We start from the raw sequence: 24,523 nt of genomic DNA, 5'->3' as shown, positions 1-24,523 counted from the left end.
CAACAAAAATGATCTGATAGTAAAAAGTGTCAGCCTTTGATTTTTTTGAAAATCAATAAAGTTTCTTGATGCCAAGTTCTATTTACAGTTGACTAGTTTTGAGCTAAGTCATAGTTAGTGGGGCCACTTTATTTCACGTGGGTCCATAGAGGAGAAAAAAAAAAAAAGTGCTAAGGGTTTGGTTTGATTAGATGAGTGGGGCAAACCAAAAAAGTTAAAAAAAAAAAAAACAGTTTTCTAGTTTTACTCTCAAAACTTAGGCCAATTAGCTTTATCCCCCAGTTATTTCATCTAGAGGTTTACGCCCCCAAGATCACACCACATCCAAATCAACTGTTATCTTTTTGGTCAATGTATGTAAAAAGACTTCATTGCCTTTTGCCCTTTTAATAGTTTTCTAGCTTTACCCCTAAGAATTTAGGCCAATTAGTTTTATCCCCCCAGTTCTTTCATCTAGAGGTTTACCTCCCAGAACTTGGGCCAATTAGTTTTACCCCCCTAGTTCTTTCATTTAGAGGTTTACCCCCCCAAGACCACAACACATCCAAGTTAATTGAGTTTGACCGTAATGCTTTTTGTCAAGACAAATGAAAAAACTCTAATGCCCTTTTCTAGGTATAATTACATAAATACCCTGTGACTTTGGCAAATACAAAATTGGAATTTAAATCATCTATGACACATGTCATAATCTTGTGAACTCTATCCGACAGCCATACACCACTCTAAGGGTGTGGATGTCATTTGATAAGGATTGGTATATAACAAAATATATAAAATATATTATTTATTTATTTATTATATAAAATATTATATAAAATCATAAACTAATAATATAAAATTGTAATAACAAAATAATAATAATAAATGATAAATATATATATTTATACTAGTTTTTATAGTGGTAAAATGAATTATTCAAAGCAAATAAAATTTTAATTAATTTTAATTTTCGGATCGGATATTATCTGATATCCGATTCGGATATTCGAAATCGGATTCGGATAATTTTTTTAATATTCGTCGGATTCGGATACGGGTTCGGATATCAGTATAAATTTTTGGATTCAGATTCGGATACAACCATATCCAAATCCGAACCTATCTGTTTGCACCCCTAGATAGTAGTGATGGTGTATAGCCGTCGGATATAGTTCACAAGACCGTGACATATGTCCTAGATGATTTGAATTCCAATTTTGTATTTGCCAAAGTCACAGGGTATTTATGTAATTATACCTAGAAAAGGCATTAGAGTCTTTTCATTTGTTTTGACAAAAAGCATTACGGTCAAGCTCAATTGACTTGGATGTGTTGTGGTCTTGGAGGAATAAACCTCTAAATGAAAAAACTAGGGGGGTAAAACTAATTGGCCTAAGTTCTGGGGGGGGTAAAGCTAGATATTAAAAGGGCAAAGGGCTATGAAGTCTTTTTACATGCATTGACAAAAAAGATAACAATTGACTTGTATGTGGTGTGATCTTGATGGGGTAAACCTCTAGATGAAAGAACTGGGGGGTAAAGCTAATTGGGCTAAGTTTTGGGGGTGGTAAAGCTAGAAAACTGAAAAAAAAAAAAAAAAAAAAAAAAAAAATTGGTTTTTTAGACATAACCCCACCCACGCCCCCGGTAGCAGTCATTTCGGGTCGGATTTGGGGATAAATTGGTGACCGAACCGACTCTATCGGTTTATGTTTTTCTGGAATCGAACCAAACCGGCTGTATTATACTAGTCAAACCGAACCAAACCAAACTAATTTCCAATTGAACTGATACCTGAACCAAACTAAACTAATTTCCAACTGAACTGATACCTGAACCAAACTGACTGGGTTATGGTTTAACCGATAATAACCAATCCAAACTGGCCAGTTTTCATATATTTTAAATTAAATTATATATATATATATATATATATATATATATATATATATATATATATATATATATTTAATTTATATATAATTTAACCCTAAACCCTATATATATAATTTATATATATATATATAATTTAACCCTAAACCCTATATATATATATATATATATGGCGGGTCGTTTTGGGTTGGATTTGAGACAAAACCGTCGACCGAACCGACTCTATCGGTTTTCATATACACTGAATCGAACCAAATAATAAATATAACCAACCCGAAACCAACCAGTTCGGTTCAATTTGGTTCGGTTCAGTCGGGTTTCTTGGTTTGGTCAGTTTTATGCACACCCCACCCCCACCCCTCCCTTTTATAATTGGGAATTAGACATAACCTACCCACCCCACTCTTAGACAAGCCCCCCATTTAACACTGGATACCATTAAACTGGATTTGACTCTCAGTGACTGTTAGTCTAGGTTTTCTATTTTCTTGAATTTCTTCCAATAAAAAAATATCTAAAACTCTCATGATGAAATGCCAAATATGCCCTTAATGATTTCTATTTCGTATGCAATTTGCTATTTAAAATCAAGTCTTTCTATTATATTATTTAACAAACATGAACCGATGAATGCACTTAACGGGTATTTAAAGTTTTAATTCACGTATTTAATGGCCATTGAGAACATATTCGGCATTTCATCATGGGAGTTTTAGATTATTATTATTATTATTATTTTATTGAAAGAAAATAGAATATCTGGACTAACGGGTCAATGAGAGTCAAACTTAGTTGACCGACATCAAATGTTAAAGTGGGGCATGTCAAAAGAAAATTAGAGCGGGGGTTATGTCTAATTCCCAAAAAAAAAAAAAAAAAAAAACAAAATGTTTGAATGGTATTTTCCACGGCTTGGTGGCTCGCTCGCCTACTCGCATAGAGTAGAATAGATATGTGTTAGTTCATTTGGTATCAGAAGTTTACCGCAGTCCTTGAGCCTTCAGTCTCAAGAGTCAAAACTCCAAGACAAAGACGTGGTCAGGTGGCAACAAGCTTCCTTTTTAGTTTTCATCATAGTCCACACTTATGCTAAAAGCCTAAGACCCTCCTAAGCTAATCCAATAAGGACATCATTCTTATACCTTCACACATAAAAGCTAGGATGCTACGCATATAAACACAATTACACAAATAATTAATGAAGATGATGACATTTAAAAAACAAAATCAACAGTATCTCAAGTAATTAAACTCTTGTGTACGAATTTGTTTTATCAAACTCTGACCAAACAATCAGCCACTCCACTTCAATAACCCAAACAAGTGTAGGAAAATTTGATGCTTGTCCTACTTACTATGAGAACTTCATATCAGGGTCTAAGACCTGGCTTGGATCAGGTTATAGATTTCAACCTAACCTGATTCTTTTGGTGGGTAAGTCCAAATGGCATACAGGACTCACACTACTGCAAAATCAGTTACACGTTAAAGCTTTTAGTCCCATATCAAGCAAATGAAACTATGAAAGGTTTGAGCCAAGAACTACTTATGTAAAGTTTAAAAGTTGCAACTAAGAAAGGTCTAAACACAGGCAGTTGCGCGATGAGCACAGAGCGAACTATTCTTTCGCCTTTTACTAAAGAATACTGTGTGCTCGTCGCATAAAGCAGCATACTCCTATTTTTGAATGGATTTATTTTCGGAATCCCACCAACTCAAGCTAAAATGTTTCTAATGGAGAAGTGTTTATATGGAACTTTCAGTGCTTTGATGCTGCTGGTGTGTGAGTTCAATGGAATTCTTTTGCAATTGTTTTCTTAAAACTCAGAAATTGAAGATAATGTGATAAACATGTGTGGGTACACAAAACATGGTCTTACTGATAATTGATCACCCCTATTTGGGGTCATGGACATTTCGGTTGTAATAAACTAAGTCGAATTAACCTCTCCTTAGTCCTTTACTCACTTCATGAATTAGTCATGATCAATTGATTGAGCAAAAAGAAAAATTTACAATTTACATATGTGAGAGCCTTATGGTAGGCACTCCAACGGCTAGTGGAAATGATACAATGTAAGATAAAGTTACACTGTAAATCTATAATAGGTAGAATGATGGTTTTCTACCCTATACACCAACTGAAGTTTGTTTGGCCACCATTGCTTCGCTCCCATAGGAAGTGCAACACCTTTCTTGACACACGCAGCCTATTGGAGTTCATTCCATCTTGCTCATCATTCGAAGTACACATTAACACATAGTCACTAAACATAAAGTATGTTTCTCAGTTCACCATTTCTTGCAAACTTATCAGAGACCAAATTGTGGATGGGCCTGTCCTGGTCTGGGCTCCAGTAACTAACGCAATATTATTGGATGCAGTTAAAATGAAGAGATGCACAACACTAAGAAGAAAATAGGGTTAGTAAGTGTTACCCCCCCCGATGAGTCAGTTTGGATTTCCCCCCACAAGATGGGCAATTAGGGTCTCTCCCCAAAATACACAAAAAAAACACGGTCAACCCTTTTGTGTGTATTGGGGGTAATACTAGTTAACCCGAAGAAAATAAGGAGATGCATCTAGACTTTATAATGTCATTATTTATGAAGGAACATATATGGTGATGGCATAAGAGTATTATGACTTGCAAAGTAATACAACATCTAAGTAACATTATCAGCATTTTATGGTAATTCACTCTTTTTTTTATGACATAATATGATGAATAATAGGTATATATATTTATGTGTACAGTAATTCTTGTTAGGAAACTTATTCAAAAAAATATACTTATTGTTAAGTAAACAAGAAAATCAAATTGATATAACAAATATATCATGAACAAACCTTTAGTTCAATGAACAAACAAACCTTTTAGTTTAATGAATGAACTTAATTTACTATTGATTAAATCCAAGCCTAGTGATGATCACTATGTCTTTAAGACAGATTTTCCCTCTCACGGTGCTTCAAGGTTGAATGGGAAACTGTCTTCCAAGATAGAACATATTTCCTTCTATAGAAAGCTAGCACTTCAATTCTATAGAATCAGCGAACACAACATAATATTTGACTAAGAACAGAGGGAGAAAAGAAAGATAAAAAATGTGTGATCTGGTGTGTCTTACTCTCCAAATTCATCCACTATTTATAGGTGAGAAGTGCCTTTTCGAAACAACACAATGACTCTTTGAAAAAGTTAGGCACCTATTTGAAAAGTCACATGTTTCGAAAGGACGCACCATTTCGGCATAAAGCACTATTTCGAAAGGTCACACCTTTTCGGCATAAAACACTGTTTCGAACCAGTGCCTATTTTGAAAGATCGCACCTTTTCGGCATAATGCATTATTTCAAACTAGTACACCCTTCCGAGAAGGTTTTTCTCTCTTTACGTACTGTTTCAAGTGAAACCCATTTCATCTCAAGTGGGGTAACTTGGGAGACAAATTACTCATTTATATCTCAATGGATTTGTGCAAATCCATTTTTCTAACAATCCCCCACATGAATGAAAATTTGGCGTTTATACTCATAAACAATGGATTTATATTCTTTTACAAATGAAAAGATACCGCATCAGGTCAAGTAGTATGGGAGGCCTTGAACTTGCCTTAGTGAAAGACGATCGGATTTAATTGGACGATCAGTAGACTTCAATTAATGTCTTTGAACTGTCAGCCATTTGTATAAACCTAGACAATCATCTTCACGCAGTACCTTATCGAATACTGTTGGTTCTCACGTTTGTGTTCATTTTGGCCTTAAACACTTATTGGTTTCATAGAGTGCTTTTGAGACATTTGCCTTAAAATTCTCATAGAAGCTGCCCCACTTCACACTCACATAGGTGATTTCTATAAAGAGTATCCTGCAATACTCCACTTGGATAACATAACTTTCCAAGATATAGTAAATCATTAAAAGCTTGACTTATCTTGGGTCTCGCGGTAAGATATGTACTTTTTTTTATCATAGGAATGGGTTTGAGTATAGTATTACTCTCCAGTGCTAACTAAGTCACATACATAATTAAGTTAGCTCAATCTTGGAATCTCCAGTAAACTAGGTTGGTTTTTCCATTATGAGGACTTTTGGTTGATTATCTCGAAGGTTTCAAGCCCATTCCCCTGGATAATCTTTCCACTTGCTCTCTTGTTAAACTTTTGTAAGCGGATCCACAATGTTATCTTTTGACCTTACATAGTCGATTGAGATAACTTTATTTGAGAGCAATTGTCTAACAGTGTTATGTCTACGATGGATATGTTGAGACTTTCCGTTATACATGCTACTCTGTGCTCTACCAATAGCAGATTGGCTGTCACAATGTATACACACTGCTGACACAGGTTTAGCCTAGTTTGGAATATCCTCTAAGAAATTTTGAAGTCACTTAGCTTCTTCGATCTCCAGCCTTGTCCAATGCTATGAATTCTGATTTCATAGTGGACCTTGCTATTCACGTTTGCTTTGAAGATATCCTTGAAATTTATGCATCTCTCATAGAGTAAAACACCACATTTGATGTCTTTATAGTAATGCTTCAATAAATTTTCAATTTTGAATTGATTAATTCAAGGAGAGACATAATCCCCCACATTTTCCAATTTCTCATGACAAAGTCAATAAATTGGAAAACCATTTAGATGTATGCTTTTCGAGTGAGGCGTCTTGTTAAAGAATATCACATATCATTCATATAGTGTTGAGACACTTCTAAGACTTCAATTTTGCTTACAAGTATGCTTACAGAACAATATCTTAAGCAATCTTCTTTATTGGCACTCTTTGGCGCAATAGTAAAATACATACATCTTACAAATAATAAAATATTTTTAGAACATTTTTAGCACTCGCCATTCCTAACATCTGGAATGAAGCAAGGATTCTCAGAATCTTGGATCATAATCCCTCCCCCCCCCCAAGTGTGGCATTACCACCACCTTGTTTGCTGTTAAGAAGTTCATTCCAAGAATGACTTGAAAATGGTCTAAGCGAGCTACCATCATGTCTACTTTTCCTCACTAGTTGTGCATCTTAATGTAAACTTCCAAAGCAAGTCCTTTAACCAATTTAGCTTCTTAGTTCAAGCCCCTCATATAGCCTTTACAATCGGCGAGTTTCAATCCAATATCCTCGGATACATACTCTGAGATTAACGTATGAGTCGAACTAGTATCCACCATTGCTAGTATACACCCGTAATTGTTGAGTTCCACTTCTACGAACATAAGGTCTTCATCGGTGACCAAAATGTCCATAATATTCAACGAACTAGTAGGTTTAGCAAATGAAATAGGAACAACATGAATAGGAGAAACTGGTGGTGTTGTATTTCTATTCTGAAATAGAAACACACTTTGTTATTCCTCCGGTAAAAGTCGAAAGTACCTTGTTGTTAAGTTTCCTTTGTGTCTGTTCAATTTGGAACCAACACCATGCCTGTTCACTAAACACCGATATATTCACCAATGAATGACTTCAGTTCTTCCAAACTAATCAGCGTCTCGTCCTTGATCAAATCTAATTCAAGTACTTTATCACCTTATAGCTTTTTTGTGAGCCTGTGACTCTCTTTCAAAAGTTACGGTTAACATGCAACTAGTAAAGGTTTTCGTAACCAATGGAGAGTCTCTTTAACTTTTGCCTTTTACCAGTTAATCAAACCATGAGATAGCGCCAAAGACTCCAGTCTAAAAAACATGTTAGGATGAAGCTAGACAAAACAATTCCCTTTTAAAATATATGTTTCTCACCAAGTGTTAATTACTAAAGTATCAAGAAACTCTTTGTTTTGAACGTCACCTGTAAACTTGCAAAACTAACAAATCGATCTCCATGTGAGTCAAACTTATATATACTAAACACATGTCATCTGTTAAGTAAAAGTCTATGCTTGAACCTTGAACCGTCTTATGCACAACAACAATATAACTGCCAACATAATGGGTTTTAAAAAAATTGCACCTGTTCGCAACTTTTCACAATTTTAAAGTGAATTAATTAACGAACCCCACTTTAACCAACGATGAGAAATTGCCCTGTGGTTATGCAAATACCATTTTGGCGCTATCAAAGAAATCCAATTCACATATGACATTCTACTATATTAATAAGATTATTCTCATTAAGGAATGGATTTCTAAGACCAAGACATAAGTCATGTACAACTGTCCAAGCAATAAAACTACTTAACAAAGTCATGTCCATACGTCTCTTCTTTTTGGTCTCCTTCTTTCTTAATGGTGCGCTTCAAGTAAAAGGAAATTGAAACTTTTAAGAGAAGTAAACTTATCTGTATTTGTTCATTTTTTTCGCTTTTCTCGTACCAACAGAAACTTAGAATCCGCTTTAAGATTGTTAGTCTCCAAATTAACAATAAATATAGCCAAAATTAATTCAACAAAATTAATTCAAGGCAAAAAAGAAAATCTATCTTAAGTTGTTAGGAAACTTATTCAAAAAATATACTTATTGTTAAGTAAACAAGAAAATCAAATTGATATAACAAATATATCATGAACAAATCTTTAGTTCAATGAACAAACAAACCTTTTAGTTTAACGAATGAACTTAATTTACCAATGATTAAATCTGAGCTTAATGATGATCACTATGTCTTTAAGACAGATTTTCCCCCTCACGGTGCTTCAAGGTTGAATGAGAAACTATCTCTCAAGATAGAACAAATTTTCTTCTATAGAAAGCTAGCACTTCAATTCTATAGAATCAGCGAACACAACATAGTATTTGACTAAGAACAGAGGGAGAAGAAAAAGATCAGAAATGTGTGATTTGGTGTGTCTTTCTCTCCAAATTCATCCACTATTTATAGGTGAAAAGTGCCTTTTCGAAATAGCACAGTGACTCTTTGAAAAAGTTAGGCACCTCTTTGAAAGTCACATGTTTCGAAAGGACGCACCATTTTGGCATAAATCACTGTTTCGAACCAGTGCCTATTTCGAAAGGTCACATCTTTTCGGCATAAAACATTGTTTCGAACCAGTGCCTATTTCGAAAAGGTCGCACCTTTTCAGCATAAAACACTATTTCGAACCAGTGCCTATTTCTCCAATCAACATGCAAGCTCGTTTAGCTTCTAGGACCCAATCTCTTTGAAGTAACACATATGCTATTAATCCTTTAGCAACAAACAACAAGATTGACCTACTAATAGTCCCAACCATAGCCCCAAAAATCCAAAACCAAGCTTGAAAGCAAGCAAAATTGTTGAAGGCATTCCCAAGATATAAAATGCTCCAAAATTTATATTAGCACCTACAGTAGGCCTTGCACATCTCTTCAAGACGCTGTAACCGGTTGTTTGTGGACAGTTAAAATGCTCACAAAGGCCTATAATGTGCAAAACAATGCTTGTTAGACTAAGAATCTCTATGTTGTCGCTATACATTTTTCCCCATGTCGAGCTCACAGCCACTGTAAAAGCCATTGAGAGAAATCCCAACAAGAATGATGCCAAAAGTGCAACAACCATGACCCTTCTAGCTTTGCAAGGCATGTTAGCTCCTAACTCATTGCTTGCTCTGGTAGAGATTCCAAAACTAATAGACGATGGCATTATGTACAGAAGCGAGGTTGTTTGAATCATTACCCCGATGGCTGCAACTTTTGGTTTAGGATCAGGAAGCAATCCACATAAAATGATCATAAGCTCATACCACCACCATTCCAAACAAACTAAAAAATAGCTTGGTATCGCCAGGCCAAGCAGTGTTCCCCAACCAGTAAGACATTTACGTGTCACCACTTGAAATGTTCTCTTATGTGCACTCCATACACAAATGTATACAATCAGCAAGATAACTAGATTGTAACTAGCTAGTCCCCACTGATGCAAGTGCAGCCCCTTTTAATCCCATTTTCATTTGAACCACCAGTACAAAATTTATAGGTATGTGAAGAATCAAAGCAATCAAAGCTCATGCTACAAGAGGTAAGGTAACCCCTTGTGCTCTCAAGTAGATCTAAGTGGATGCAGTAAAGCTTGAGCAAATAGATTAGGAATGGAATAAGTAAGATAAATTGATGCCATGGAAGTAAGGTTAGGGTCTTGACCACACCAAAGAAGAAGTTGCTTCATGCTTAGCCATAAGAGAATAAGAGGTAAACATGAGAACGCTAACACAAGTACTGTTCTTTGTAGTGTGACACCCAAAAGACTCCACCTCCTGGCTCCAAATGCTTGACTACAAATGGGTTCCATGCCCATGGACAATCTAGTTATTATAGAGTAGCATGTGATGTTTGCAAAACCAATTGAGAGCGATTGAGTGAAGCAGCTGCAAGTTCCAATTCTCCAAGATAGCCTATAAAAAACATAGAGATCATAGCTCTTAAATAGAAAATCAGACCTGTATGTTACAACACTGGGTCCTGATATTTTGCTCATTGCCATAATTTCATCCATGATCTAGCTTCAAACCAATCATGCAACAAAAACACAAAACATATTAGTATGTAAAGATGCAAAACAGAGTTTTTTTGGTGAGAGAGAAGGCAGAGTGAAACCTCATCCCATGGGGGTAGATGCTGTGTCCTCTTTTCGTCATTTTGGTGTAGCTTAACAAGACTACTGTGTGGCATTACAAGAGACTAGAACTCTAGCTAGAAGAGGTCTTTCTTGTTGTTTTGGGTAGTAGTGCTGCTGCTCTGTTTTCTATCTTTCTTCCCATAAACATACGCAGAAATCTCTTGTAATCCAATATGGTTGGACTTACTATGGGATAAAACCATGAAAACAGAAAGAAAAAAACAGTGAAATACTCAAATTTTGTATGTGAGATTTTAATCAAGGTCCATGGAAACTAGTGTCTGTGTTGTTCCCAACATCATCTTAGAGATGTTGAGCTCACACATAATGAAGTAAAATATAGCAAATGAATAAATAATCAATTTAAGAAATTCAAAATGTAAATACCCCATTTCCAAAGAGTCTGTTCCCAGGCTCACAAAGAAGGTGAATATAAAAAAGGGGGCATAAATCTTGAACCTGCCATTCATTATTTTGGACCATTAACACCTATTTTTTTTGGATAACTGACCAACATATATTAATTCATAATGTTGAGAACAAAATCTGTTTGATGCTTACGTGAGATTAGTGGTCCATGCTTGGATATCCACTCAGCCATGACAGTAGGCCAGATATTACAGTACATACTAGTAATACATACTAAAGAAAAAGAATGAAAGTACAATATAGATAACTGAATGAATGCTATCTAGGATTGGTCTCCATGACGAGTCCATGATCAATGTGCATTCAACTCTGGATAAGAAAGTACTTCAAGAACCCCTTTCGCACAATCTAAAGATATTGTATGTGCATATCTATGCAACATACCATATCCCACATATCAAGAGTTTCTATACTTATAGATTCTTAGTTAGGATATATTTTATCTCCACATATGTAATAATTGTATGAAGAGAATAACGTAGGATTTCCTTGATTTTAGGTTCCTTGATTGTGGGTTATATCCTTGTATAGTTGTATATTTAAATTTCAAATTTAGTTCCTTGTAATACATGTAAATGATCTATAAATAAATATTTTCTTCTTGGTCTTCTTAAGGAAGCCAACCAAATCAATTCTCAATTCTATATGGTATCATATTTCTAACAAAAAAAAAAAAAAATGGCTTCACCTTCCCCTCCAAGTTCCACTTCCGTAATCCCCAATGCAAACTCGATTTTGGACCCTTTTTCCATACATCATTCCGATAATCCAACGGCGGTTTTGGTCTCTCCAGTCCTCTTCGGTGACAACTATGTCACTTGGTCTCGTGCTATTAGCATGGCCTTGCGAGCAAAAAATAAGCTTGGCTTTGTTGATGGCACACTCAAGAAACCATATGAAGAGAAAGATGTCCCAAATTGGGCTTGATGCAATGACCTTGTTAGTAGTTGGATATTGAATTCTGTGTCGATGGATATTCGTCATAGCATTTTTTATGCCGAAACTGTTGTAGAAATATGGGAAGATCTCAAGGAACACTTCTCACAATCAAACTCACCAAATATTTATCAACTCAAGCAATTAATCGCCACTCTCAAACAAGACGGTTCTACTATATCGGTTTACTTTACTCGATTAAAATCTTTTTGGGATGAACTTAACTATATTGTTACTGTTCCCCCATGTGTTTGTGGTTATGGTAAGGCCATCATTAAACATTACCATCAAGATCGTGCAATGGAGTTCCTCCAAGGACTTCATGATCACTTCTTTGCTATCTGCAGTCAAATACTTTTAATGGATCCATTTCCAACCATCCAACGGATCTATTCTCTAGTCTGCCAAGAAGAAAAACAACAAGAAATAAATGTTGTTATGGTTCCTTCTTTTGATTCCGCTACTCTCCATGTGCGTCAATATGACTCTCATCCTTCATATCACTATACAAAAGGGCTAGACCTTTTTGTGAACATTGCACAAACACGGACACACCAAAAGCACCTGCTACAAGATTCATGGATATCCTCCTACAACCAAAGAAAATGTGGTTGTTGCTGTATCACCTGCACCAGCCCCAGGGCCATCCCCTCCACCATTGACAACTGAGTAGTACAGTTGTCTCCTCACCATGCTGTCAAATGATGAATCTGCAATGCCCATGGCAAATCTAGTAGGTTCGATTCTTCCTTTTTCCTCTTCGTCATGGATTATTGACTCGGGAGCATTTAATCATATTTGTTTTAATCTAGCTTTATTTAATTCATATATCATTGCACCAAAGAATTTTTCAGTTCAATTGCCAGATGGAACTTACTCATTAGTACATCACATTGGTACTATTGTCTTTTCACCAACTCTTATATTTGAGAATGTATTTCACATACCTTTTTTCAAATTTAATCTTTTATCAATATCTCAATTAACACATTCTCTTAGTTGTGATGTTATTTTCTTACCATCTCAATGCATATTTCAGGACCAACAGACTTTGAAACAGATTGGTCAGGGTGATTCTCGAGATAGCCTATATTATCTAAATAAAGCTTCTGCATTCTTCGGTCTTGGCAGAAACAAGTTTGATCTTTGGCATTGGCACCTCAGTCACCCATCTATGTCTCGTTTTAAATTTTTAGTTAAAACATTTGAACCAATTAAATCTGATTTTGAATGTTCTTGTAATGTTTGTCCACTAGCAAAGCAAACTCGTTTACCTTTTAATAAAAGTATTACTTCTAGTACTAATCTTTTTAAATTAATTCACTGTGATATTGGGGTGTAGAACCAGAGGATTCAATTCAATTCAGTGTATATTTACTTGATTATATTCTAAAGAGGTTACAATTGTTTATATAGAGGTTCCTACAAATAGAAACAAAACAGTCGGTGGCTTGAGAAACACGGGGCGCAGGTGCGCCCAAGCTACTGGACTTCGGTCATGCCTGAGGCGTGGGGTGCGCTCCATCATGCGAATATCTGAGCGCGGCCTGCGTTCTATACATAAAAAGCAATTTACAGCTTTCTATACTCCCCCTCAAGTTGGTGCATAGATGTCAATCATGCCCAACTTGTCAACTGAGTTGTCAAACACCTTGTGAGATACACCTTTAGTAAGAACATCAGCTAATTGCTTCTTTGAGGTTACGAATGGAAAACGAATAACTTTCCTGTCAAGATTTTCTTTAATAAAATGACGATCAACCTCCACATGCTTTATTCAATCATGTTGAACTGGGTTATGTGCAATTTGAATGGCGGCTTGATTATCACAATGTAAATCCATAGGCTTTTGAAGCTTGAAGCCCAATTCCATCAAGACAGTACGGATCCACAACAATTCATAGACTCCCTGTGCGAGACCTCGAAATTCAGCTTCTACACTCGATCTGGCAACAACTTTCTGCTTCTTACTACGCCAAGTTACAAGATTTCCACCGACAAAAGTGAAATATCCTGATGTAGAACATCTATCAGTTTTATCACCAGCCCAATCTACATCTGTGTATCCGACAATATCCAATACATCAGACTTTCCAAACAGTAAACCTCTGCCAGGTGCCTTCTTCAAATACTTCAAGATACGAGAGAATGCATCCATATGTTCTTCACTAGGACAATGCATAAACTGACTAACCACACTCATAGCATAAGCAATATCAGGTCTAGTATGAGAGAGATAAATTAACCTTCATACAAGACGCTGATACCTTCTTTTATAAGTTGGAACTTGATCAGGATGAATGACGAGTCCATGATTCATCTCAATAGGTGTCTCCATTGGTTTGCAATCCAACATTACTGTTTCAGCAAGCAAATCTAGGACATACTTCCTCTGTGAGAGTGAAATCCCCTTTTTAGACCTTGCAACTTCAATACCCAGAAAATACTTCAGTTGTCCTAGATCCTTCATTTCAAATTCTTTCGACAAATACTTCTGCAATTCATTTATTTCCTTCGGATCATCCCCTATAACGATCATGTCATCAACAAACACAATTAGAGTTGTAATCTTACCATCCTTGTGTTTGATAAACAAGGTATGGTCAGAATTGCTCTGTTTGTACCCAAAAATTCTCATTGACTGTGTAAGTCTTCCAAACCAAGCTCTTGGAGACTGTTTCAGGCCATACAAAGCCTTCTTCAGTTTACACACCTTCCCAACATCTTTGGGATGGTTCTTCACACCTAGAGGCATATCCATGTATACTTCTTCCTCCAAATTCCCATTTAGGAATGCATTCTTCATATCAAGCTGGTGCAAGGGCCAATCTTTATTTGCTGCAAGCGAAATTAAAATTCGGACCATATTGATTTTCACCATAGGTGCGAAAGTCTCCTTATAATCAATTCCATAACGTTGTGTGTATCCCTTGGCAACCAATCTCGCCTTTTATCTATTAATAGTTCCATCTGCATTAAGCTTCATAGTAAATACCCAACGACATCCAACAATCTTCATTCCAACAGGCATATCAACTACCTCCCATGTTACATTCTTTTGAAGGACTTCCAATTCTTCATTCATTGCTTTCTTCCATTTTGGATCTTTCAAAGCATCCTGCACGTTACTAGGAATAGATACAATAGATAATTGATTTATGACAAGTACATGTGACTCAGAAAGGCTATGGTTAGACATAGAGTTAGTTATAAGGTATTTGGCAGTGGCTTTGATGTCTGGTTCATATTGTTTCTTAGGAACTCCCTTACTAGTTCTTTGTGATTGTCTAGGTTCAAGACTTTCTAACCCAACAGATTCATTAACGGTTATAGGAGGTACCTGAGGCGGATCATTCTGATCGAGATCTCCAGTTATTGATGTAGAAGGGGAAATATCTTGTACTACAGTTTCAGATACATCCGGATCATGTGCTTCTGTCTCTACTGCTACAGGATTAATTTCTGCTTCAGAAACTTCATATCGTTCCTCCAAGTGTTCCAATTCCCCAAAGACATAAGGATTCCCTTTACTGGCACTCTCCCCCTGAAGGGAAGAATGGTAAACTCCCCTGAGTAATAAGGGTCAGATTCATGGAATGAGACATCAAGAGATATATGCATCTTGTCAGTAATTGGATCATAACACCTATACCCTTTCTGAAACTCGTCATAACCCACAAAAATACACTTCTTCGCATGAGGATCAAGTTTACTTCGTTCTGGTTGTGGGATATGGACATAAGCTATACATCCAAACACCCGAGGCTCCAAGTTAGGCATGGATGGGATGGACAAAAGTGTATGGAGTTTCTGATAAGGATTATGGAACTCAATTACCCGTGAGGGAGTACAGTTTATAACATAGGCTGCTGATTTCACTGCTTCACCCCAATAGGATCGATGTACATTCATCCCAAACAAGGAAGCACGAACAACTTCCAACAACTGCCTGTTCTTCCGTTCTGCTAAACTATTTTGTTAGGGGGTACCAGAATTGGAGGTTTGATGACGAATTCCAATTGACCGGCAAAATTTAGACATGAGGTCATTCATAAATTCGCCACCATTATCAGACTGAAAAACCCTAATAGATTGTTGATACTGTGTCGCCACCATTTTGTAAAACCCAGTAAACATCTCATATACATCACTTTTGTTTTTCAGTAATGACACCCAAGTCATGCGAGTGCAATCATCAATAAAAGTCACATAATAGAGAACTCCAAAAAAAGAAGAAACTTTGGCAGGACCGCAAACATCAGAATGAATTTTCATAAAAGAAACAGGACATCTATTAAAACTTGGTGAATATGAAATACGGTGGCTCTTGGCCAGTTCACAAATGTCACAATGAAACTCAGAATCACTAAGAACTGAAAATAACTGAGGTTGTAACCTCTTAAGATAACTAAACGAAAGATGACCTAACCTACGATGCCATAACCACACAACTTCTTTTGCATTCTCGACCCTATTGTATATTCACCCCTACGATTCCAATATGTATCCGCATAAGAGGAGCCCATATGGTATAGTTGGACTCATCTAATGAAATAGATTTTAAGAACGCGGAGTTGTCTTGTAGGGTGCAGTGGTGATGAATGACGTTGGAAGAATTGTTGTCAGATCCAGCCATTGCAGAAAAAAACAAAAAATTTGGGTTTTAGGTTTAGGTTTTTGAATTTTTTTTGGGTTTAAGATTCAAGGATTCAAGGATGGTTTAATTAATGGTTGTAATACGTAGTGGATTTCAATGGTTTGGCTCCAATACCATATAGAACCAGAGGATTCAATTCAATTCAGTGTATATTTACTTGATTGTATTCTAAAGAGGTTACAATTGTTTATATAGAGGTTGCTACAAATAGAAACAAAATAGTCGGTGGCTTGAGAAACACGGGGCGCAGGGTGTGCCCTATTTGTACTGGAGAAAGGCGCAGAGTGTGCCCAAGCTACTTGACTTCGATCATGCCTGAGGCGTGGGGTGCGCTCCATCATGCTAATATCTGAGCACGGCCTGCGCTCTATACATCAAAAGCAATATACAACTTTCTACATGGGGGCCATTCTTTATGCCCTCTCATAGTGGTGATCATTTTTTTCTCTCACTATAGTAGATGATTATTCACGTTGCACTTGGATTTGTTTAATGAAAGCAAAAATCAGAAACCATGAAATTACTGCTTTATTTTTTTAATCTTGTAAATAGGCAATTCAATAAAAAGATCAATAATATTCATTCTGGAGGTGGTGATACTTTTCTCCCCCAACTCTAAAAATTTCTGTCAGATAATGGAACCGAATTTTTATCCACACCTCTTCAATCATGATTTCAACTAAATGACATAATACACCAACGTAGCTGCGTTGCGACCCCTCAACAAAATGGAATTGTTGAGCGAAAACATTGCCATCTTCTTGATGTAGCCCGCGCTCTCAGATTCCAAGTGCATCTGCCTTTAGAATTTTGGGGAGAATGCATATTGATAAGCACCCAAAACTGTAATATTAAACCCCGAGAGACATAGCATTTTGGTCGATTATGTGTTTAATAATCATGTAATAATTATATTTTCGTACTTTTGCAGGTTTCCGCAATTAAAATGAATATAGTGATAAAACATGCATCAAAGTACAGGAATACGAGAATATTTGGAGTTTCCCACTCGACCCCGTGAAGCCGAAGTTTCCAAAAGAACATAACCAGTGCGGAACGGGCCCACATATGAAGAAGCAGCAAATTTCCGATGCTCAAATCGGATAAATCTAGGTGCCGACGTTGGCTAGTGAAGCTGCCAAGTACAAGAATACGGGAATATTGGAATTCCCGCTCAATCCCCCCGTAAAAACCCCAACAAAGCCCGACTAGAGCGAAGTTTCCAAAAGAAACGTAACCGATACAAGACAGGCCCACATATAAAGAGGCAGGAAACTTCCGGAGTTCAAATCGGATAAATCTAGGTGCCGACGTTGGCTAGTGAAGCTGCCATAGCGACCCGGGCGACGAACTCTGCGCAAGGACAAAAGTAGTAAAACGCCCGATTTCGGTCCAAATACCATGGACACACTAAGTGGACACACTCTGCGGGCCCAGAAGGCATGATGAGTTAGCATAGGCAGGTGGCAAATGATGGTTTCAAATTGATACCATCTGGCAAGAGAGAAGACACGTACCAATTCAAACCAGGTGGTTTGAATTAACATAAGCTAAAAACAAAACCTTAAAATGGCAAAAGGACAAAACTTAAAACAGTTGAAAACAAAGTTTGGTTTTGAACCATTCAATTAGCATAAAAACAAAACCTTAAATATTCACGGGTCACTCTTGTATCATATATATATGAAGGGGCGCCTCATTATAAGGTCTTCAAAGATATTAATGCTTTAGCTACGTTTAGTTTTCTTTCTTGATTACTTTACCTTCCGCCATTTTTATTTCAAAGAAATTAATACGATAAGTTATTTTACCCTTAATAACGATCATTTCTTGTCTTGTTTAATTTACGTCTGCGTTTATTTACTTAATGTATGCGACAAGTTTTATTATTCCTACTATGATGATGAGCTAATCCCCTCGGGGGGTTTATCTTTACTTCGTGTGAAAATCGGATTGACTTCGTTAATATTCTAGAATCACTACTTAGGAATTAGGCATAGAATTAACATCCGGTCCCAAAATGATGATCGAGATCAGATAAAGTTAGAGTCTTTGATGCTCGAAACGGTCTTCGCGTCGCGAAAAATGTCTCGCGTACGACTCTGCAGTGTCGACAACTCTCGGTCGTCAAATTGATGTGAACTTGTGCCAGGAGCTGAAATAATATACCAGAGATGAGGTATTATCGAAACTCCTTATGCTAGTGAAATGCGACCTAGAGATGTGGGCATGCACTAGGGATCAATACTCGACGTCGTCTCCGAAACGAGACGAATTAGAGATGTAGTGATTTAGTAATAAAAACTGTTGAAAAATGATTCTTGCATGATCATGATTAACTCTCTCCCTGTTTCTCTACTTTTGTTTACCTATATATAATCACCGTAGTAATTTATTTTATTTGCATTATTACCGTTATTTTAATTAAAAAAAAAAACCAACTAAAAAAGAAACCTAAAAATCCTACTCACTTAAAGTGTAACTCCAGTTGTGAACCTATCCGAGCCCTAAGGTTTGGGCCGATCCCTTTACTCGACCTATCCTACCAATCCCACGTGAGTAAGGTAACTTGACTAAAACGCATCGACTATACGGACGTTGGACTTTGACTTTGGACTTGGGTATGGGACCTCGGACTTTGGGTGTGGACCTCCGGACTTAAGGAAATAAAACTGAAAACCAATAAACGTGTGTAAAGAGCGTTCTATCAAATGGCGCCGGGAAGGACTCGGACTTAACGTAATAACCGGAATACATCTATAAAACCCTCCCTTTACCTCATCATCTTTTTTTTAATTTTCATTTCTACATTCTAATACTAACTCTTTACCGTAATTTTTTCTACTAACAAATAACCGTGAGCCAAGTTGTTTATTTTCATTAGCACATCTTCTAAGTACTCGTAGAATTTGAAGTACTAAACGGACAAAAGAGTCTCGGGCGAGACTGAATTAGTAAGCAAAGCGAAACTAACCCGGAGTATCAACACTCCGGTTTTCGTACATGCCACTTTCCTTTTCGACTCTTTTTTGGGCTCTTTGGTCCTGTTTTTCTAGTAAGCATAAGCTTGGGAGTAGTCGACCGCTATCACGAGGAATCGCGGGGCCCGTGTTTCAAACTCTTAAACTCCTCAAACTTTGTCGAGGATATTATTTGCTATAACCTGTTTTACCTCGTATATTTGTATGTTGGCATGAGAACTCGTGCATGTAAAGGTGGTTCGTCATCATATATTCACGTAACAAAATTAATATGATTGAATATATTTTGATATATCGCGTGGCGTCAAACCACCTGCTTAGAATATTTTTGTATGTGTATGTTACATCAATTCACGTCTGTAGCGGTATTCAATTGCATGAGTTAGTTCTCGACATTCCCCTAGCTCACGATAACTTACACATAGTTGCACATATAGGTAATATAGATTTGCATGGGTAGACTTTCTGCGTAACTAGTATATGTTAGTTAGTTTTATTTTTAGCATCTATCGTTTTAATTGCATATTTCGTAATCACGTCTCCATAATACAATTCGAATTAAAAAAATTAAAAAATAAAAAAAAAAAAAAAAAAAAAAATAAAAAAAATAAAAATCATAGTAATTAAAAATTTCATCTAAATCATCTTAATAACACCCCGCATAATACACCATCATAAAAAGCATCATCCTATTCCATCGATTGCCTAGGAAACTTGAGAAAAAAAATTGAGGTTGCCTAATTAAGGAACGCGTGCTAGCTACTTAACAACCTCCCTCAATTCTCTCGGGTAACCTCGTCACTGAATATTCACACGTTATCCTAGCTTCCCTGCTCGAGTTAACAACAGCTCAGGAAGACGTGCTTCAACTCCCTCCTTCCTAACTTCTAAAAAACTCCAGTCATTATTCGTTCCTTATGAGCACTAAATTAAAATCCATATTTGTATGAGACTACGGTCTGGTAAACATAAGGAATTAGAACTTACATATCATCGTCGAAAATACAAGAAACAACTGTTTATGTTATCTCCTAGGCATAGTTCCTCCTCCGTAAATCAACCTCGTCAAACATCTCCGTTTCCATTATCTCCTTTAATTATGGTCAAGAAAATCTCACAAATGGTCGAAACCCCCTTCGATTTCTATCTTTGCCTTTACGGGGAAAGGACCTGCTTCTGCATTAAACTTCGATCGCGATTGTAGGTGATTTTCAGATTCCGCCAAACATTTTCGGTTTGTTACCCGCTTACCATGGTTTAGACCATGAAAAACCGTACAATCATCTTCGTCGGATGCAACAAGTAGTCACCACTTTCCGCCATCCGACCGTTACCAACGAACAAGTCTTGCTTAGGTTGTTTCCCTTCACCTTAGTTGATAAAGCTTCAGTTTGGCTCGCCGGACAAGCACCGCAATCCATTGACACATGGGCCAAACTTGTTCAAGCATTCATGATAAAGTTCTATACTCAGAAGAAAACTACAGAAATGCTTCAAAAGATTCAATTCTTTCGCCAGCACCCCGGGAATCCTTTTCGGAAGCGTGGAGCAGATTTACTGATCTACTTCTCGAATGTCCCCATCATCAACTCGACACCGCTGTATTAGTCCGTTCATTCTTTAATGGTCTCTCTGACCATCAAAAGGAAACATTAGATATCATGAACGGCGGTTGTTTCATGGACAAGGGCGCTACTGAAGCATACACTTTTCTTGAGAAACAGGCCTCACGAAGCACCCATTGGGGTAACACTGATTCTTCTAGATCTTCTAAAGACACTCCTACCAAAGTTACGTCTATGTTCGAGGTCAAACCCAATCCGGAATTAAAAACTCTAATCGAGTCCCTAAACAAAAAGGTCGATGCTCTTTCGGTACAAGTAAATGAACATAAACCCAAACAGGTCATGGCTGCCAACGCTTCCCCATGCCCTCTTTGCTTAAGTCCTGAGCACGCCGATTCTTATTGTCCTTTGGTATACGAGTGTCCTCCCCAACCTTCTGAAGAGGTTTGTGCTTTCAACATCCCTAACGCACCTTGGCGACAACATCCAAATTTAGCTTGGGCACCCCCTGTCCAACAACAAGCTACTTCAGGTGGCAACAACGTTCCTGTACGACCACCCGCAAACTACAATTCCTATCGTCAAGGAAATCCTCCACAATTTCAGCAAGGGCAAAGTAATTTTCCCAACAACGCAAATATGGGATACCAAAACAACCGAAACCTTGTTCCCGCTAACCAAGGATATGGCTACCAAAATCAACCCGTGAATAACAACCGTGAACTAGTTCCTGCTGCTCCCCTTAGTATAATCCATGGTAGATAAAACGGGTGAAACTTTCCCCGACATACATGAATCAACAGAATCAAATCCTAGCTTCTATCCAACATCTTTTTCAGGCGTTAGCTCGGGATAAAAGTCAAAAGGCGGTTCGTGTTCTCGCCAAGCCCAAACCCTAAGCCTACAAACACCGCCTTTGAACTCAACAATGCACCGGACCTAGTAATCCAAGCCGGGGTGAGGTAAATGCCATTACGACTCTTCGCTACGGCGAACCATCGACAATAATATACATATGCCGGGCGAAAATCGACGGAAGCCACGACTAACATCCTTCCAACTCCTACCTCCTCGCGAACCCATAACGGACGGTTGTACCTTCAAAATCTATACCCACGCCTCTAGGAAAAGATACCACTGATCCTTATATGCGATTCCGCCCAAAGCTCCGTTCCTGCCCGTTTGGTAAAGAACAAACATGACCGAACATTTTGATAAGATCCGTAAAACCTTAAAAAATTTGACCATAAACTTACCTTTCCTAGATCGCTAAAGCATTTGCCCAAGCATGCCAAGTTTTTGAAGGACATGTGTACCACCAAACGACGTCTTTAATGTACCTCAACAAGCGTTCCTCATCGAAAGCGGTTTTCCTCGATTACCACTACCAATGGTGTGGTAAAGTACAAGACCTGGACCAATTAACCCGTACCATGCACGTTAGGCGACAAGTATACCGCTACTGCACTTTTAGACCTAGGTGCCAGTGTTAACCTACTTCCCTACTACTTATTTAAGCAGTTAGGTCTTCATGAATTAAAACCTACCAATATGACTCTGCAACTCGCGGATCGCTCCATCAAATACCCAAAAGGCATAGTAGAGAACGTTATAGTAAAGGTCCAAGATTTTTACTACCCAGTTGATTTTGTCATTCTAGATAATCGGTAGTAGCTGTGACTCCATCCCTATCATCTTAGGGCCCTTTCCTTGCAACCGCCAACGCTCTTATAAATTGTCGGGACGGTTCAATGACATTGTCTTTCGAACCTTTTCATTTAACTCAACGCGTTCAAATTAATGAAACAGTTTCCGATCCTATAATGGAGGCGAGATTAGCTTGGTCGATAGTCCGGAACATGATTATTTTGCAAACTCTTTTCCCCCACACGAGATACACCAATTTCTTTCTTTTGATAATCCGGAGTTTGACGATGACTTCGTACATAAGGGAGGTCCATGCATTATTAGAGTCACACCACTATTTGACCCTAATGCTTCAAAGTCTGCAAAGTAATTCGTAAGAACCGGATTCACTCTTTTCCATTGAAGAGATGATCCCTCATGAATCCTTGATCCCCAATCCTCCAACTCCGGATTTAAAACCTTTACCCCCTGATTTGAAGTACGTGCATCTCGATCCCGATGGTAGTCACCCTATAATAATTTCGCTCACTTGACTACAGATCTAAGAGGCACGCTTTGATTCATGTCATTCGTGAACACCGCCCGCCTATCGGATGGTCCTTAGATGATATCAAGGAATAGACCCTAGCATATGCACGCATCGTATACATCTTGATGATGGCACAAAGACATCACGAGAACCACAACGCCGCCTTAATCCCGCCATGAAGGAAGTAGTGAGAGAGGAAGTTCTACGTTTACTTGATCCGGGTATCATATACCCTATCTCGGTTAGTCCTGTCCACGTTGTTCCCAAAAAGTCCGGCATTCAAGTTGTGCAAAATGAAAGTGGTGAGTGCATCTCCACTCGCATTCCTTTGAAATGGAGAATTTGCATTGACTATCGCAAACTTAATGCCAGAACCCGTAAAGATCACTTCCCTCTCCCATTCATTGACCAGATGCTAGAACGTTTAGCCGGTCATGCCTACTACTGTTTTCTTGATGGCTATTCCGGATACTTCCAAATTGTCATCGATCCCGCCGATCAAGAAAAGACAACTTTCACGTGTCCCTTTGAACCTTTGCATACGACGCGAATGCCTTTTGGTCTTTGTAATGCCCCGGCACTTTCCAACGCTGCATGCTTCACATTTTAGTGATATGGTGGAACGTTATATGGAAGTCTTCATGGGACGACTTTTCCATTTACGGAAATTCCTTTGACGAATCGTTTATCCAACCTTTCTAAAGTATTAACGCGTTGCGAAGAGAAAAAATCTGGTACTCAATTGGGAGAAGTGTCATTTCATGGTTACCAAAGGACTTGTTCTAGGTCATATTGTTTCAAAAGACGGATAGAGGTTGATAAAGCTAAAATTGTTAAAATTTCTTCGCTACCCTTCCCACGTATAGTTCGGGATATCCGTGCCTTTTTAAGGCCACCGGTTTTACAGGAGATTCATTCAGGATTTTTCTAAAGTTGCTCTCGACCCTTAACCAATCTCCTACTTAAGGATGCAGTATTCGATTTCAATTTCAATTGCAAACAAGCTTTTGATACTCTAAAAACCGCTCTGACTACCGCTCCTATCATTCAACCCCCTGATTGGTCTCAACCATTCGAACTGATGTGTGACGCTAGCGACTTTGCTATTGGTGCCGTGCTAGGCCAACGACGTGACGACAAACCCGTTGTCATTTACTACGCTAGTAAAACTCTTAACGACGCTCAACGTAATTATACCACAACTGAGAAAGAGTTCCTAGCTGTTGTCTATGCTTTGGATAAGTTTCGCCCCTACCTAGTTGGAACATCGACCATAGTATATATTGACCATGCTGCAATTCGGTACTTACTCGCGAAAAAGGACGAAAACAACGATTGTTCCACTG

General features: G+C 37.7%; 1 non-coding gene and 1 pseudogene across 1 annotated transcript; one reads left to right on the top strand and one right to left on the bottom strand.

Moving 5' to 3' along the window:
• Window positions 1–3,468: 3,468 nt before the first annotated feature.
• Window positions 3,469–3,584, top strand: LOC147517732 (U5 spliceosomal RNA). The gene has a single exon (XR_015214698.1). It is a non-coding gene; the product is annotated as a U5 spliceosomal RNA (small nuclear RNA).
• Window positions 3,585–9,017: 5,433 nt separating this feature from the next.
• On the bottom strand, window positions 9,018–12,521 carry LOC147517731 (protein DETOXIFICATION 48 pseudogene; annotated as a pseudogene).
• Between the last annotated feature and the right edge of the window lie 12,002 nt (window positions 12,522–24,523).

Source organism: Coptis chinensis, chromosome 2 (assembly GCF_015680905.1).
Source record: "Coptis chinensis isolate HL-2020 chromosome 2, ASM1568090v1, whole genome shotgun sequence".
Taxonomy (NCBI): Eukaryota; Viridiplantae; Streptophyta; class Magnoliopsida; order Ranunculales; family Ranunculaceae; genus Coptis; species Coptis chinensis.
Note: the sequence above shows the minus strand (reverse complement) of the source record. Positions and strands in the feature narration are given on the sequence as shown.